The following is a 17,479-nucleotide window of genomic DNA, read 5'->3' on the forward strand; positions in this document are numbered from 1 at the left end:
GGACTCTAACCCGGAAGCTTATAAGAAATCCCGCTATGCCCTCCGACGAACCATCAAACAGGCAAAATGGCAATACAGGACAAAGATAGAATTGTACTACACCGGCTCCGACGCTCATCGGATGTGGCAGGGCTTGCAAACTATTACAGACTACAAAAGGGAAGCACAGCCAAGAGCTGGCCAGTGACACGAGCGTACCAGACAAGCTAAATAACTTCTATGCTCGCTTCGAGGCAAGTAACACTGAAACATGCATGAGTGAATCAACTGTTCCGGGATGACTGTTTGATCACGCCCTCCGCAGCCGATGTGAGTAAGACCTTTAAACAGGTCAACATTCACAAGGCCTCAGGGCCAGACGGATTACCAGGACATGTACTCCGAGCATGCGCTGGCCAATTGGCAAGTGTCTTCACTGACATTTTCAACCTCGCCCTGTCTGAGTCTGTAATACCAACATGTTTCAAGCAGATCACCATAGTCCCTGTGCCCAAGAACACTAAGGTAACCTGCCTAAATGACTACCGACCCGTAGCACTCACGTCTGTAGCCATGAAATGCTTTGAAAGGCTGGTCATGGCTCACATCAACACCATTATCCCAGAAACCCTAGACCCACTCCAATTTGCATACCTCACCAACAGATCCACAGATGATGCAATCTCTATTGCACTTCACACTGCCCTTTCCTACCTGGACAAAAGGAACACATATGTGAGAATGCTATTCATTGACTACAGCTCAGCATTCAACACCATAGAGCCCTCAAAACTCATCACTAAGCTAAGGACCCTGGGACTAAACAGCTCCCTCTCCAACTGGATCCTAGACTTCCTGATGGGCCATCCCCAGGTGGTAAGGGTAGGTAACAACGCATCCACCACACTGATCCTCAACACGGGGGCCCCTCAGGGGTGCGTGCTTAGTCCCCTCCTGTACTCCCTGTTCACTCATGACTGCATGGCCAGGCACAATTCCAACACCATCAAGTTTGCTGATGACACAACAGTGGTAGGCCTGATCACTGACACTGATGACACAGCATATAGGGAGGAGGTCAGGGACCTGACCATGCGGTGCAAGGACAACAACCTCCCCCTCAACGTGATCAAGACAAAGAAAATGATTGTGAACTACAGGAAAAAGAGGACCGAGCACTCATCGACAGGGCTGTAGTGGAGCAGGCTGAGAGCTTCAAGTTCCTTGGCGTCCACATCACCAACAAACTAACATGGTCCAAGCACACCAAGACAGTCGTGAAGAGGGCACGACAAAACCTATTCCCCCTCAGGAGATTGAAAAGATTTGGCATGGGGCCTCAGATCGTCAAAAGATTTAACAGCTGCACCATGGCAACTGCTCGGCCTAAGGACCGCAAGGCACTACAGAGGGTAGTGTGTACGGCCCAGTACATCACCGTGGCCAAGCTTTCTGCCATCCAGGACCTCTATACCAGGCGGTGTCAGAGGAAGGCCCTAAAAATTGTCAAAGACTCCAGCCACCCTACTCATAGATTGTTCTTTCTGCTACCGCACAGCAAGCGGTACCGGAGCGCCAAGTCAAGGTCCAAGAGACTTCTAAACAGCTTCTACCCCCCAAGCCATAAGACTCCTGAACAGCTAATCAAATGTCTACCCAGACTATTTGTACCCCCCACGCTGCTACTACTCTCTGAAATTATCTATGCATAGCCACTTTAACAACCCTACCTGCATGTACATAATTATCTCAATTACCTCGACACCGGTGCCCCCGCACATTGACACATTAACTCTGTACCGGTACCCCCTGTATATAGCCAAGCTAGTGTTATTCACTGCTGCTCTTTAATTATTTGTTTGTCTTATCTCTTACTTTTTTATTTTTTAGGTATTTTCTTAAAACTGCATCTTTGGTTAACCTCTAACACCTCCCAAACCCGGATCCGGGAGCACCCCCATCAGTAGAAAAGCTACTAGCATAGCCTAGCATAGCGTCACAAGTAAATAGTAGCATCTAAATATCATTAAATCACAAGTCCAAGACACCAGATGAAAGATACACATCTTGGTAATCAAGCCATCATTTCTGATTTTTAAAATGTTTTACAGGGAAGACACAATATGTAAATCTATTAGCTAACCACGTTAGCAAAAGACACCACTTCTATACTCCACCATTTTTTTTTACTCCATCAGCAGCTATCACAAATTCGACCAAATAAAGATATAAATAGCCACTAACCAAGAAACAACCTCATCAGATGACAGTCTGATAACATATTTATTGTATAGCATAGGTTTTGTTAGAAAAATGTGCATATTTCAGGTATAAATCAGTTTACCATTGCAGCCCCCATCACAACTCTCACCAAAGCGACTAGAATAACTACAGAGACCATCGTGTATTACATAATTACTCATCATAAAACATTTCTTAAAAATACACAGCGTACAGCAGATGAAAGACACAGATCGTGTGAATCCAGACAATATTTCAGATTTTCTAAGTGTTTTACAGCGAAAACACAATATAGCGTTATATTTGCTTACCACAATAGCAAACATCACCCCAGCATTGATTCAAGGCAAAAAGAGCGATAACGTATAAACCACCAAAATATATTAATTTTTTCACTAACCTTCTCAGAATTCTTCAGATGACAGTCCTGTAACATCATATTACACAATGCATATAGAGTTTGTTCGAAAATGTGCATATTTAGCGGCACAAATCGTGCTTATACATTGAGAATAGTGTCCAAATACTCAAGCAATCTGTCCGGCGCCATCTTGGAAAGGCCCCTATTCTTATCGAAAACTATTCATAAACTTGACTAAAAAAATACAGGTTTGACAGCAATTGAAAGACAAATTAGTTCTTAATGCAATCGCTGAATTACATTTTTAAAATTAACGTTACTGCGCAATACTGGGTGCGATAAAGCAAGGCTACACTGCACGTAATGGCGTCTTATGCATTTGATTTTTTTCAACAGAACAATGAATTATCAGCATAAATAGTTCTTTCTTTTTGATGACCTCCCATCAGAATCTTGGGATAGGTGTCCTTTGTCCAAAAGAATCGTTGCTAGGTTGTAGAATGTCGTCTTCCACGTTGCAATTAGCAGTAAACATTAGCCATGTGGGCCAGAGACACCCAACTTCCTACAGCGCCAAGAAAATAAATACCCGAAAATCGCAATATACTGACATAAACTGATATAATTCGGTTCAAAATAACAAGATTATGATGTCTTTAAAGCCTATATCGAATAAAAACAGAGCCGGATATAACTAGAAGCTTAAACGGGAGCTTCTAAAACGACATGCCAAGGTCCTCAGTGCGTCAGCGCGAAGAAGCAAAAGGGACACATCGATTCCAATCAATTTATAGACTTTCTGATCTGCCTAGAGACTCCATTTCAAGGCCCTCTATTCGCTGACACCCAGGGGAAGGCGTATGCAGTGCATCTCAACCAATAGAAGACAGGCAAAGTTATACACAGGTCTGAGAACAGGTTGGAAAATTCTGCATTCTCAACTCCACATAGGGAAATTGCTCTAAATCCAGTTCTGTTTCACTTAGACATAATTCAAACGGTTTTAGAAACTAGAGTGTTTTCTATCCAATAGTAATAATAATATGCATATTGTACGAGCAAGAATTGAGTACGAGGCAGTTTAATTTGGGAACATCAAGAAAAAAATAGTGCTAACAGCTCCCCCTATCGACAAGAAGTTAAGGGCTTGTAAGTTAGCATTTCACTGTAAGGTCTACACATGTTGTGCATGTGCATATTAGGCGAAATTGCCCATCCTTAGCTCATTGTTATTGATGTATCTAAAACAGATTAAACAAATGCAAATGCATCTACTTTGCTGTTATTATAGCTGCACTGTTTGACCTGACTATGTTAGCCGTAGTTGGCTAGCTAGCAAGCAAGGGATAAGAGATTTGCCAGCCAGCATGGCAACTGAACATTAGAAATAAGGACTGGGCCATGTCCGTAGATATAGAACAAAAAGACTTAACGACTGGGTCGTGTCTCTGGCAACCTAATCAGAATGAACGGCCAGCCAGCTAGGGTAGCAAACATAGATGTGTCAGGAGTCCTGACTAGGCCTATATTTTCATTGAGGGATGAAATAGTAGCCAATTAATACATTTTTCAAAACAATGTAGAAAAGTAATTGTACACTTGAGATTGTGCAAAACCACTTTTTTTGCACAGCGGTGCTGATCTACTGTACCTGGCTCTGACTCGTACATATGACCGCAGCACGGCTGTGCTGATCTACTGTACCTGGCTCTGCCTCGTACATATGACCGCAGCACAGCGGTGCTGATCTACTGTACCTGGCTCTGCCTCGTACATATGACCGCAGCACAGCGGTGCTGATCTACTGTACCTGGCTCTGCCTCGTACATATGACCGCAGCACAGCGGTGCATATCTACTGTACCTGGCTCTGCCTCGTACATATGACCGCAGCACAGCGGTGCTGATCTACTGTACCTGGCTCTGCCTCGTACATATGACCGCAGCACAGCGGTGCTGATCTACTGTACCTGGCTCTGCCTCGTACATATGACCGCAGCACAGCGGTGCATATCTACTGTACCTGGCTCTGCCTCGTACATATGACCGCAGCACAGCGGTGCTGATCTACTGTACCTGGCTCTGCCTCGTACATATGACCGCAGCACGGCTGTGCTGATCTACTGTACCTGGCTCTGCCTCGTACATATGACCGCAGCACGGCTGTGCTGATCTACTGTACCTGGCTCTGCCTCGTACATATGACCGCAGCACAGCTGTGCATATCTACTGTACCTGGCTCTGCCTCGTACATATGACCGCAGCACGGCTGTGCTGATCTACTGTACCTGGCTCTGCCTCGTACATATGACCGCAGCACGGCTGTGCTGATCTACTGTACCTGGCTCTGACTCGTACATATGACCGCAGCACGGCTGTGCTGATCTACTGTACCTGGCTCTGCCTCGTACATATGACCGCAGCACGGCTGTGCTGATCTACTGTACCTCGCTCTGCCTCGTACATATGACCGCAGCACAGCGGTGCTGATCTACTGTACCTGGCTCTGCCTCGTACATATGACCGCAGCACAGCGGTGCTGATCTACTGTACCTGGCTCTGCCTCGTACATATGACCGCAGCACGGCTGTGCTGATCTACTGTACCTGGCTCTGCCTCGTACATATGACCGCAGCACGGCTGTGCTGATCTACTGTACCTGGCTCTGCCTCGTACATATGACCGCAGCACAGCGGTGCTGATCTACTGTACCTGGCTCTGCCTCGTACATATGACCGCAGCACGGCTGTGCTGATCTACTGTACCTGGCTCTGCCTCGTACATATGACCGCAGCACAGCTGTGCATATCTACTGTACCTGGCTCTGCCTCGTACATATGACCGCAGCACGGCTGTGCTGATCTACTGTACCTGGCTCTGCCTCGTACATATGACCGCAGCACGGCTGTGCTGATCTACTGTACCTGGCTCTGACTCGTACATATGACCGCAGCACGGCTGTGCTGATCTACTGTACCTGGCTCTGCCTCGTACATATGACCGCAGCACGGCTGTGCTGATCTACTGTACCTGGCTCTGCCTCGTACATATGACCGCAGCACAGCGGTGCTGATCTACTGTACCTGGCTCTGCCTCGTACATATGACCGCAGCACAGCGGTGCTGATCTACTGTACCTGGCTCTGCCTCGTACATATGACCGCAGCACAGCGGTGCTGATCTACTGTACCTGGCTCTGCCTCGTACATATGACCGCAGCACAGCGGTGCTGATCTACTGTACCTGGCTCTGCCTCGTACATATGACCGCAGCACAGCGGTGCTGATCTACTGTACCTGGCTCTGCCTCGTACATATGACCGCAGCACAGCGGTGCTAAAAAATTATGTACAATTGCTTTATTTGCTTTATTTACCATTTGACATGATTAAAAACAAACCCTGTTGTAGGTTACCCTTACAGTAGGCCTATAGGCGATAATGAAGACTGGTTCAACAGCAATCTGGTGAGACTTTTTTTATCCTGTAGATTTTATAATATCATTTTCTGACCCCAAGCTATTTTTGTTGTTTTAAAAAAAACGATTGCTTGTTTTTAATTTCATTTGATTAAAAACCAAACTTTTAAAATGATTCATTGTCCTGGCTTTATCACAAGAACATCCATCACGCATGCAATGGAATTTAAGAACCATCTGTTATTTCTGGAGAAGTGTGAATGCAATCTGTAAGATGGTTCCATTATTTTTACAAAACATTATATTTGGGAGCAGTATGAAGGATAAGTGGACATTCTCTTCATATTAGATCTTTGTCAGACTCATGTGAAAAGTTTGAATGTGCATAAAACCCTCCATTGTCTGCGTTGCTTTAATATTATGGTGCATGTAATTGTATTTAGACATAGCCCATTTAAACCAAGTTGCGATTAGAATTATTCACTATTAATAAGGCCTAATCAATAGTTATTGACAACATCTCGCATGTTTTTGCCCAGCCATAATGAAATTATGATTATTATTTATACTTTATACTATTTATACTTTTGGAGTGGTAAAAAAAAAAAATCCTGGATATCTATGATCTTGACGGTTTACACAAATGAGCAGAAGATGGAGTACACTGGTGTAAATAAAGTACATGTCACGCCCTGGCCTTAGTATTCTTTGTTTTCTTAATTATTTTAGTTAGGTCAGGGTGTGACATGGGGAATGTATGTGTTTTTTGTAGTGTCTAGGGTGGTTGTAAGGTTTAGGGGGTTTATTAGAGTAGTTGGGTTTATGTTTAGTATAGTAGTCTAGCTGTGTCTATGGTTGAGTGTAGGTATCTAGGAAAGTCTATGGTTGCCTGAATTGGGTCTCAATTAGAGACAGCTGGTTATTGTTGTCTCTGATTGGGAGCCATATTTAAGGCAACCATAGGCTTTAGCTGTTTGTGGGGAATTGTCTATGTCGAAGTGTTTTGTGGCAGCACTTATGTTTGTATAGCTTCACGGTCGTCTGTTCTGTTTGTTGTTTTTTCCTTCTTTAAAATAAAAGAAGATGTACTTTCCACGCGCTGCGCCTTGGTCCTCTCTCAGTCCCGTTGACGATCGTGACAGAATTCCCCACCAATGCGGGATCAAGCAGCGTGAAAAGCGGCAACAGGAGCAGCGCAAGGAGGAATGGAAATGGGAGCGTAATATGGACTACACTACGTGGGAGGAGATCGACAGGTGGGCGATCGACCCAGGGCGAGTGCCGGAGCCAGCCTGGGATTCTCTGGCGCAGTGTGAGGAGGGATACCGGCGAATGGAGGCAGCACGACGACGCGGTAGGAAGCCTGTGAGTCAGCCCAAAAAATTTCTTGGGGGGGGGCTTAGAGGTAGTGGGCCGAGGGCAGGTAGGAGACCTGCGCCCACTTCCCAGGCTAACCGTGGAGAGCGGGAGTACAGGCGAACACCGTGTTACGCAGTAGAGCGCACGGTGTCTCCTGTACGTGTTCATAGCCCGGTGCGGGTTATTCTACCTCCCAGCACTGGTAGGGCTAGATTGGGCATTGAGCCAGGTGTCATGAAGCCGGCTCAACGGGTCTGGTCTCCAGTGCGTCTCCTCGGGCCGGCATACATGGCACCAGCCTTACGCATGGTGTCCCCGGTTCGCCTACATAGCCCGGTGCGGGTTATTCCACCTCCCCGCACGGGTAGGGCGACGGGGAGCATTCAACCAGGTAAGGTTGGGCAGGCTCGGTGCTCAAGGGAACCAGTACGCCTGCACGGTCCGGTATTTCCGGCGCCACCTCCCCGCCCCAGTCCAGTTCCACCAGTGCCTACACCACGCACCAGGCTTCCAGTGTGTCTCCAGAGCCCTGTTCCTCCTCCACGCACTCGTCCTATGGTGCGTGTCTCCAGCCCGGTACCACCAATTCCGGCACCACGCACTAAGCCTCCTGTACGTCTCCAGAGTCCTGTGCATCCTGTTGCTGCTCCCCGCACTAGCCCTGAGATGCGTGTCCCCAGCCCGGTACCACCAGTTCCGGCACCACGCACTAGGCCTAATGTGCGTCCCCAGGGTCCAGTATGCCCTGTTCCTTCTCCCCGCACTAGCCTGAAGGTGCTTGTCCTTAGCCCGGTGCCTCCAGTTCCGTCACCACGCACCAGGCCTACAGTGCGCCTCATCCGGCCAGAGCCATCCGTCTGCCCAGCGCCATCTGAGCCATCCGTCTCCCCAGCGCCGTCTGAGCCATCCGTCTCCCCAGCGCCGTCTGAGCCATCCGTCTCCCCAGCGCCGTCTGAGCCATCCGTCTGCCCCGAGCCATTAGAGCCGCCCGTCTGTCCCGAGCCGTCAGAGCCGTTAGTCAGTCAGGAGCCGCTAGAGCCATTCGTCAGTCAGGATCTGCCAGAGCCGCCAACCAGACAGGATCTGCCAGAGCCGCCAACCAGACAGGATCTGCCAGAGCCGCCAACCAGACAGGATCTGCCAGAGCCGCCAACCAGACAGGATCTGCCAGAGCCGCCAACCAGACAGGATCTGCCAGAGCCGCCAACCAGACAGGATCTGCCAGAGCCGTCAGCCAGCAATGAGCAGCCAGATCCGTCAGCCAGCAATGAGCAGCCAGATCCGTCAGCCAGCCATGAGCAGCCAGATCCGTCAGCCAGCCATGAGCAGCCAGATCCGTCAGCCAGCCATGAGCAGCCAGATCCGTCAGCCAGCCATGAGCAGCCAGATCCGTCAGCCAGCCATGAGCCGTACAGCCAGGATCCGCCAGAGCCGTCCAGCCAGGATCCGCCAGAGCCGTCATCCAGCCAGGATCCGTTCCTCAGTCCGGAGCTGCCGTCCCTCAGTCCGGAGCTGCCCCTTATCCTGGTGCTGTCCCTTATCCTGGTGCTGCCCCTTAGTCCGGTGCTGCCCCTTAGTCCGGTGCTGCCCCTTAGTCCGGTGCTGCCCCTTAGTCCGGTGCTGCCCCTTAGTCCGGTGCTGCCCCTTAGTCCGGTGCTGCCCCTTAGTCCGGTGCTGCCCCTTAATCCAGTGGGGTTAATGTGGAGGGTGGCCATTTGGAGGAGGCTACGTAAGCGGGTAGTGACTATGGTGGGGTGGGGACCACGACCAGTGCCGGAGCCGCCGCCGTGGACGGACGCCCACCCAGACCCTCCCCTAGACTATGTGCTGGTGCGCCCGGAGTTCGCACCTTAAGGGGGGGTTATGTCACGCCCTGGCCTTAGTATTCTTTGTTTTCTTAATTATTTTAGTTAGGTCAGGGTGTCACATGGGGAATGTATGTTTTTTGTAGTGTCTAGGGTGGTTGTAAGGTTTAGGGGGTTTATTAGAGTAGTTGGGTTTATGTTTAGTATAGTAGTCTAGCTGTGTCTATGGTTGAGTGTAGGTATCTAGGAAAGTCTATGGTTGCCTGAATTGGGTCTCAATTAGAGACAGCTGGTTATTGTTGTCTCTGATTGGGAGCCATATTTAAGGCAACCATAGGCTTTAGCTGTTTGTGGGGAATTGTCTATGTCGAAGTGTTTTGTGTCAGCACTGATGTTTGTATAGCTTCACGGTCGTCTGTTCTGTTTGTTGTTTTGTTTTTTCCTTCTTTAAAATAAAAGAAGATGTACTTTCCACGCGCTGCGCCTTGGTCCTCTCTCAGTCCCGTTGACGATCGTGACAGTACAAAACAAGTCGGTCCAATTACACAGATCAGGTCAAGTAGTTTTATTAGGGAGATAAAAAATAATACAAGATAGTCTCTGTAACCTTCCTCAAAATAACAAAAGCACAGTGTAATATCTTGACTACACCGCTCACGTTGCAAAATAAATTTAGAAATCTGTATTATTCAATTATTGCACCCACACTGCTCGCGCTCGTCAACGAGCATCTGCATTGCCAAGGGACTAGAAACGATTCGGTTGACCGTTATATGTGTGGATTAATTGTCGGAGTAGAGGACCTTGTGCATTTCAGGTAAAATAACAACTCAATGCTTATATCCCAGGACAAATTAGCTAGCAACAGCAAGCTAGCTAAATAGGACAAATTACCTAGCAAGTGCAAGCTAGCTAGCTAAATTGCCATAAATGTTAAATGCTTTTCGACCTGTCCCCAATATAATGTAATTGGTTCAGAGTTTGTTTTGATATTTTAACCTGCGTGTCGTGATTGCGTTTGGTGTTGGGGGACAAAATAACAATGGCTCAATGGCTCACGCACGCAGCCGGCTTGGGTTCCGTGTAAGGGAAACATTCTAAATAAAGTAAAGTACTGAACTGATATCACCCAGACCAAGGAAGAGTGTTTTAATATGGTTTGAAACTATTCCTTTGTAAATATAAAAAAATGAAAAAACATTGACCATTTAATTAATCATAGAGTACAACCAGGTGAGCTGGTTCTACTCTTTATTGGACATGTTGTGGTGGAAAACTGAGTGGGTCGAGCATAACACGTCAACCCTGTTGCCGACAGATAGACAGGATTTTGTGAAGCTTGCATTCAATTGCCACTCCCTGTTGCACACAACAAGCGTCCATTCTCCCAGTCATGAGGGGATTTTTGGCTGATTTAAGATGAAATCATCAACCCTGTTATGGTCAACCCCGTTATGGTCAACCCCGTTATGGTCAACCCCGTTACGGTCAACCCCGTTATGGCCACCCTGTTACGGTCAACACTAGTACGGTCAAACCTGTTATAGTCAACATGTTACGGTCAACCTCGTTACGGTCAACCATGTTACAGTCAACCCCATTACAGTCCACCCTGTTACGGTCAACCCTGTTACGGTCAACTCTGTTATGGCCACCCTGTTATGGTTAACACTATTACGGTCAAACCTGTTATAGTCAACATGATACGGTCAACCATGTTATAGTCAACCTGTTAAGGTCAACTTTGTTACTTTATTTGGCACTTAATTGACACTACAATAGTATTTTCTTTTATTTAACCTCTTGAGATGAAAAACATGTTTTTTATGAAGTTGAACATGTGCTCTTTATGACAATGTTCAAGATACACTTCTTAAAAGGCACGGAATTGTTGGAATGATACCCAATTACACTAGGAGGTGAATGAGGAGCCTAATAGACTCCCTGCAGGCCTGCACTTTGTGCCCTGGTCTTCTACTACCATTACAGCCCTTTGTAATCTGTGTGTTGTTGTCTGCTGTCTTTAGGAGTGATGACATGCTGATATATTTGTAATCAACCCACCTGTCTGTTTGTCGGGTCTCAAACCCTAACCATTTTTCTGACCATGCAGACATCAAGAGTTGTGAAAGAAACTCTTTCTGGCCTTGTTCTGTGTGTGTGTGTGTGCGTGTGTGTGTGCATGTGTAACTTGAGAACTAGAACAAAATCATGTGGGACAGGTGTTGTGCGCAGGAAAGCATTCCCTCCCCATACACACTGACCTATTTCTGTTGTTTCCCAGCAACACTGCTGCCACGTGCAGGTTAGACACACACACAGAAACTGTGCTGTGTGATGACACAATCGTCAGAGCCATCACCATTATTCATTACAAATCAGACCTTGAATAAAATCCAGGCTGCCACATCACTACTAAAAAACAGTAACAGTGGGGACTGTGAAGAGACATACAGGTACAGACACACGCATACGCACACACACGCCAGCACACCCACTCTACACACAAGTACATTGTAATATTGTTTTATGGTAGTGTTATAAATGTTTTATTGTAGATATGTAGTGATGTAATAATGTTATATGATGTACTGTTTAATCTTTTGTTTTATGTGTGCTGTAAGTGCCTTAATGTGTTTGGACCCCAGGAAGAGTATCTGCTGCCTTGGTAGGAACAAATGGGGAACCATAATAAACCCCAGGAAGAGTATCTGCTGCCTTGGTAGGAACAAATGGGGAACCATAATAAACCCCAGGAAGAGTAGCTGCTGCCTTGGTAGGAACAAATGGGGATCCATAATAAACCCCAGGAAGAGTAGCTGCTGCCTTGGTAGGAACAAATGGGGAACCATAATAAACCCCAGGAAGAGTATCTGCTGCCTTGGTAGGAACAAATGGGGAACCATAATAAACCCCAGGAAGAGTATCTGCTGCCTTGGTAGGAACAAATGGGGATCCCTAATAAACCCCAGGAAGAGTAGCTGCTGCCTTGGTAGGAACAAATGGGGATCCCTAATAAACCCCAGGAAGAGTAACTGCTGCCTTGGTAGGAACAAATGGGGATCCATAATAAACCCCAGGAAGAGTATCTGATGCCTTGGTAGGAACAAATGGGGATCCATAATACACCCCAGGAAGAGTAACTGCTGCCTTGGTAGGAACAAATGGGGATCCATAATAAACCCCAGGAAGAGTATCTGATGCCTTGGTAGGAACAAATGGGGATCCATAATACACCCCAGGAAGAGTATCTGATGCCTTGGTAGGAACAAATGGGGAACCATAATAAACCCCAGGAAGAGTAGCTGCTGCCTTGGTAGGAACAAATGGGGATCCATAATAAACCCCAGGAAGAGTAGCTGCTGCCTTGGTAGGAACAAATGGGGAACCATAATAAACCCCAGGAAGAGTATCTGCTGCCTTGGTAGGAACAAATGGGGAACCATAATAAACCCCAGGAAGAGTATCTGCTGCCTTGGTAGGAACAAATGGGGATCCCTAATAAACCCCAGGAAGAGTAGCTGCTGCCTTGGTAGGAACAAATGGGGATCCCTAATAAACCCCAGGAAGAGTAACTGCTGCCTTGGTAGGAACAAATGGGGATCCATAATAAACCCCAGGAAGAGTATCTGATGCCTTGGTAGGAACAAATGGGGATCCATAATACACCCCAGGAAGAGTAACTGCTGCCTTGGTAGGAACAAATGGGGATCCATAATAAACCCCAGGAAGAGTATCTGATGCCTTGGTAGGAACAAATGGGGATCCATAATACACCCCAGGAAGAGTATCTGATGCCTTGGTAGGAACAAATGGGGATCCATAATAAACCCCAGGAAGAGTAACTGCTGCCTTGGTAGGAACAAATGGGGATCCATAATAAACCCCAGGAAGAGTATCTGCTGCCTTGGTAGGAACAAATGGGGATCCATAATACACCCCAGGAAGAGTATCTGATGCCTTGGTAGGAACAAATGGGGATCCATAATAAACCCCAGGAAGAGTAACTGCTGCCTTGGTAGGAACAAATGGGGATCCATAATAAACCCCAGGAAGAGTAACTGCTGCCTTGGTAGGAACAAATGGGGATCCATAATAAACCCCAGGAAGAGTAGCTGCTGCCTTGGTAGGAACAAATGGGGATCCATAATAAACCCCAGGAAGAGTAACTGCTGCCTTGATAGGAACAAATGGGGATCCATAATAAACCCCAGGAAGAGTAACTGCTGCCTTGGTAGGAACAAATGGGGATCCATAATAAACCCCAGGAAGAGTAACTGCTGCCTTGGTAGGAACAAATGGGGATCCATAATAAACCCCAGGAAGAGTAGCTGCTGCCTTGGTAGGAACAAATGGGGATCCATAATAAACCCCAGGAAGAGTATCTGCTGCCTTGGTAGGAACAAATGGGGATCCATAATAAATACAAATACTAAACATGAAGGAATTCATGATCTACAGCGTGCTGCTGCATACACGACATGGCCAAAAGTATGTGGACACCTGCTCGTTGAACATGTCATTCCAAAATCATGGGCATTAATATGGAGTTGGTCCCCCCTTTGCTGCTATAACAGACTCCACTCTTCTGGAAAGGCTTTTCACTAGATGTTGGAACATTGCTGCAGGGACTTGCTTCCATTCAGCCACGAGCATTTGTGAGGTTGGGCACTGATGTTGGGCAATTAGGCCTGGCTCGCAGTCGGTGTTCCAATTCATCCCAAAGGTGTTCGATGGGGTTGAGGTCAGGGCTCTGTGCATCGCAGTCAAGTTCTTCCACACCGATCTCGACAAACCCTTTCTGTATGGACCTCGCTTTGTGCACGAGGACATTTTCATGCTGAAACAGCAAAGTGCCTTTCCCAAGCTGTTGCTACAAAGTTGGAAGCACAGAATTGTCTATAATGTAATTGTATGCTGTAGCGTTAAGATTTTCCCTTCACTGGAACTAAGGGGTCTAGCCCGAACCATGAAAAACAGCCCCAGACCATTATTTCTTCACCACCAAACTTTACAGTTGGCACTATGCATTCGGGCAGGTAGCGTTCTCCTGGCATCCGCCAAATCCAGATTCTTCCGTCAGACTGCCAGAAGATGAAGTGTGATTCATCATTCCAGGGAACTCATTTCCAATGGCGGCGAGCGTAACACCACTCCAGCCGACGCTTGGCATTGCGCATGGTGATCTTAGCCTTGTGTGCGGCTGCTCGGCCAACAAACAGCTCTTGTGCTGACGTTACTTCCAGAGGCAGTTTGAAACTCGGTACTGAGTGTTGCAACCGAGTACAGACAATATTTACACGCTACGCGCTTCAGCACTTGGTGGTCCCGTTCTGTGAGTTTGTGTGACCTACCACTTGGTGGCTGAGCCGTTGTTGCTTCTAGATGTTTCGACTTCACAATAACAACACTACAGTTGACCCGGAGCAGCTCTAGCATGGAAGAAATTTGACAAACTGTCTTGTTGGAAAAGTGGCATCCAATGGCGGTGCCACGTTGAAAGTCACTGAGCGCTTCAGTACGGGCCATTCTGCTGCCAATGTTTGTCTATGGAGATTGCATGACTATGTGCTCCATTTTATACACCTGTCAGCAACTAGTATGGCTGAAAAAGCCAAATCCACTCATTTGAAGGGGTATCCACATACTTTTGGCCATGTAGTGTAAGTGCAGAAAATATCTAAAGCTTCAGAGGCTGAAATGTGTCTCCTTAAGGTTCTAGCTCTGAAATGGTCTGTGACATGATTTAAGGCGATAGCATTCCTCAGAACCCCTGAGATAACATAAAGCAGTGTAAAGAAAGGTGGGAAGAAAGAGTGAAAGAAAGATGAAGAAAGGAACACAAGAGGAAAAGAACGAAGGCCCGTTTGTGGTCGTTCACTAACAGCCGTGAGCATCTCTTTCATTCTAACTCACATGACACCATCTCAGGTCTCTACGGCAACCGTCCACAATGACCAAGATGCAACTGGGAATAATGACCTCATGAATCCTCGTCTCAGGCCGAGGAGAAAGGACAGGAAGCCTAGAGTGAGGTCATTTGTGTTCTCAATGAGTTGGGATAACAACAGCAAAACCGTACAATGACTTTGGAGTTGACACTTGACACAAGCGCTGCCCATTGCCATTAGGCCTTTGAACATTTAGGGGAGAAACATTTACTTGACCATTCTGTGATCTTCAGTTGAGTGCTGACGCACGGCAAAGCTATGATGGTCACAGTTCATTATGGCGGGTTCACTTGATAGCTAACATCCTAGCTGTAATTCAGATATGGCAGTTGACCGTGTGTTTATCAAGTTTTGAAGCGAAGGGACAGATGCATTGTGAAATATGGAGTGTTTGATTTGGCAGCCCAGCTGCAGTGCAAGGTCCACTGTCTGGGGTATGAGACTGTGAGAGAGAAACAGAGAGAGAGAGTCAGAGGGATCGAGCGAGAGAGCATGTGTGTTGTGTGTGTGTATGCACACGTCGGCCAGGGAAAGTCCCCAGATTCTCCAATCAGAGAAACACTCGCCCTCCTCCGTCATTTCATTTTGATGAATGATAGCCCAATTTTACCATACCAATCCGAATGCCACGATTACAAAAAAAATATCCTTCTTTGGAAACAATTGTGTAAAAAATGCTTATTTTCCTAGTAAAAGTGGAGGAATCATTCAAGGACGTAACCACTTCCATCTTTGTGGCTTTGAACATCCTGAAATAGTGTGCTGACTTCTCAGCACAAAGGATCTTGGTCTTTCATGTGACATGACAGAGTATTTCTGTCATGTTCATGGTCGACAGTGAGGTGACCATCATCACCTCTAACCACACAGGCTGGGGTAGATGGTCGGGTAACCTTACAACCATATGGTTTGATGTCACCTCCAGTTTGATGTCACCAAATCCCCAGAATGTCACGTCCATATCATGTCCTGTCCATCCTGAGGCTATGGGCCAGTGACCTCACATAGCATGTAGAGGAATCCCTGTCATAATAGTAGAAACAATAGCTATTCTCTCAGAGAAGTGGAGAGAAATAGAAGACAGCACTGTACTGTATCTACAGTCAACGGCACTGTGATCACACAGAGCGTAGCTCGGTACCCGATCTCTGTACTTCTGTATAGACAACTTGTTCTTCATTACATTGACTACAGGAGTTGGCAAGACAGCAGATCAGGCTACATATAGAGAGCTCAGCAGGAGAAAGTTATTACCATTGACCTACAGTCAGGGTTAGTGGCAGGAAAAAAAGCACTATATCAGTTCAAAATAATCAGATAAACATTATGTCATTCAAGTCAGGCGACTAGTATGGCTCTGAGCCAGGGGTGACATCATCATCACTGTCCACAGAGCTCAAAACATAGCTTGCCTTACTTCCTCACAAATCCTATAAACACATTAGCTCTCTTCAGGTTGCCCTAGGAGGTCTCACCAAGGTTTGAGTTTCATAGCAAAGTTTTTGCGATGGTAACCTCTGATCTTTACCTCTCGACAGCTCTATAAATACGTTATCTGTGTGTGTATGTGCGTGCGTGAGTGCATGCTTACCTGTGTGTGTTTGTGTGTGTGTGTGTGTGTGTGTGTGTGTGTGTGTGTGTGTGTGTGTGTGTGTGTGTGTGTGTGTGTGTGTGTGTGTGTGTGTGTGTGTGTGTGTGTGTGTGTGTGTGTGTGTGTGTGTGTGTGTGTGTGTGTGTGTGTGTGTGTGCTTGTGCTTGTGTGTACAAGCATGTTCCTCATAAAATATCTGCTCTGGAAATCTTTGCCCTCACGATTCGTCTCGTTTCATTATGTGAGGACATGGGTTGGGAATGTGAAGCAGGGGGATATTGCGTGACCAGGGGCTATTTCTGGTTATTGGATATTTACCCTTTACTATGAACGGATAGATATTTATGAGACTATGCCAATAGAAAATGAGAACAGACAAGGCTGTGTACCAAATGGTACCCTTTTCCTTGTACAGTGCACTACTTTTAACCAGAGCCCTAACTCAAATATAGTGCACTACTTTTAATCAGAACCCTATCTCAAATATAGTGCACCACTTTTAACCAGAGCCCTAACTCAAATGTAGTGCACCACTTTTAACCAGAGCCCTAACTCAAATATAGTGCACCACTTTTAAACAGAGCCCTATCTCAAATATAGTGCACTACCTTTAACCAAAGCCCTAACTCAAATATAGTGCACTACTTTTAACCAAAGCCCTAACTCAAATATAGTGCACCACTTTTAACCAGAGCTCTAACTCAAATACAGTGCACTAATTTTAACCAGAGCCCTAACTCAAATATAGTGCACCACTTTTAACCAGAGCCCTAACTC

The sequence above is a fragment of the Salvelinus namaycush genome, chromosome 24 (genome assembly GCF_016432855.1).
Source record: "Salvelinus namaycush isolate Seneca chromosome 24, SaNama_1.0, whole genome shotgun sequence".
Lineage (NCBI taxonomy): Eukaryota > Metazoa > Chordata > Actinopteri > Salmoniformes > Salmonidae > Salvelinus > Salvelinus namaycush.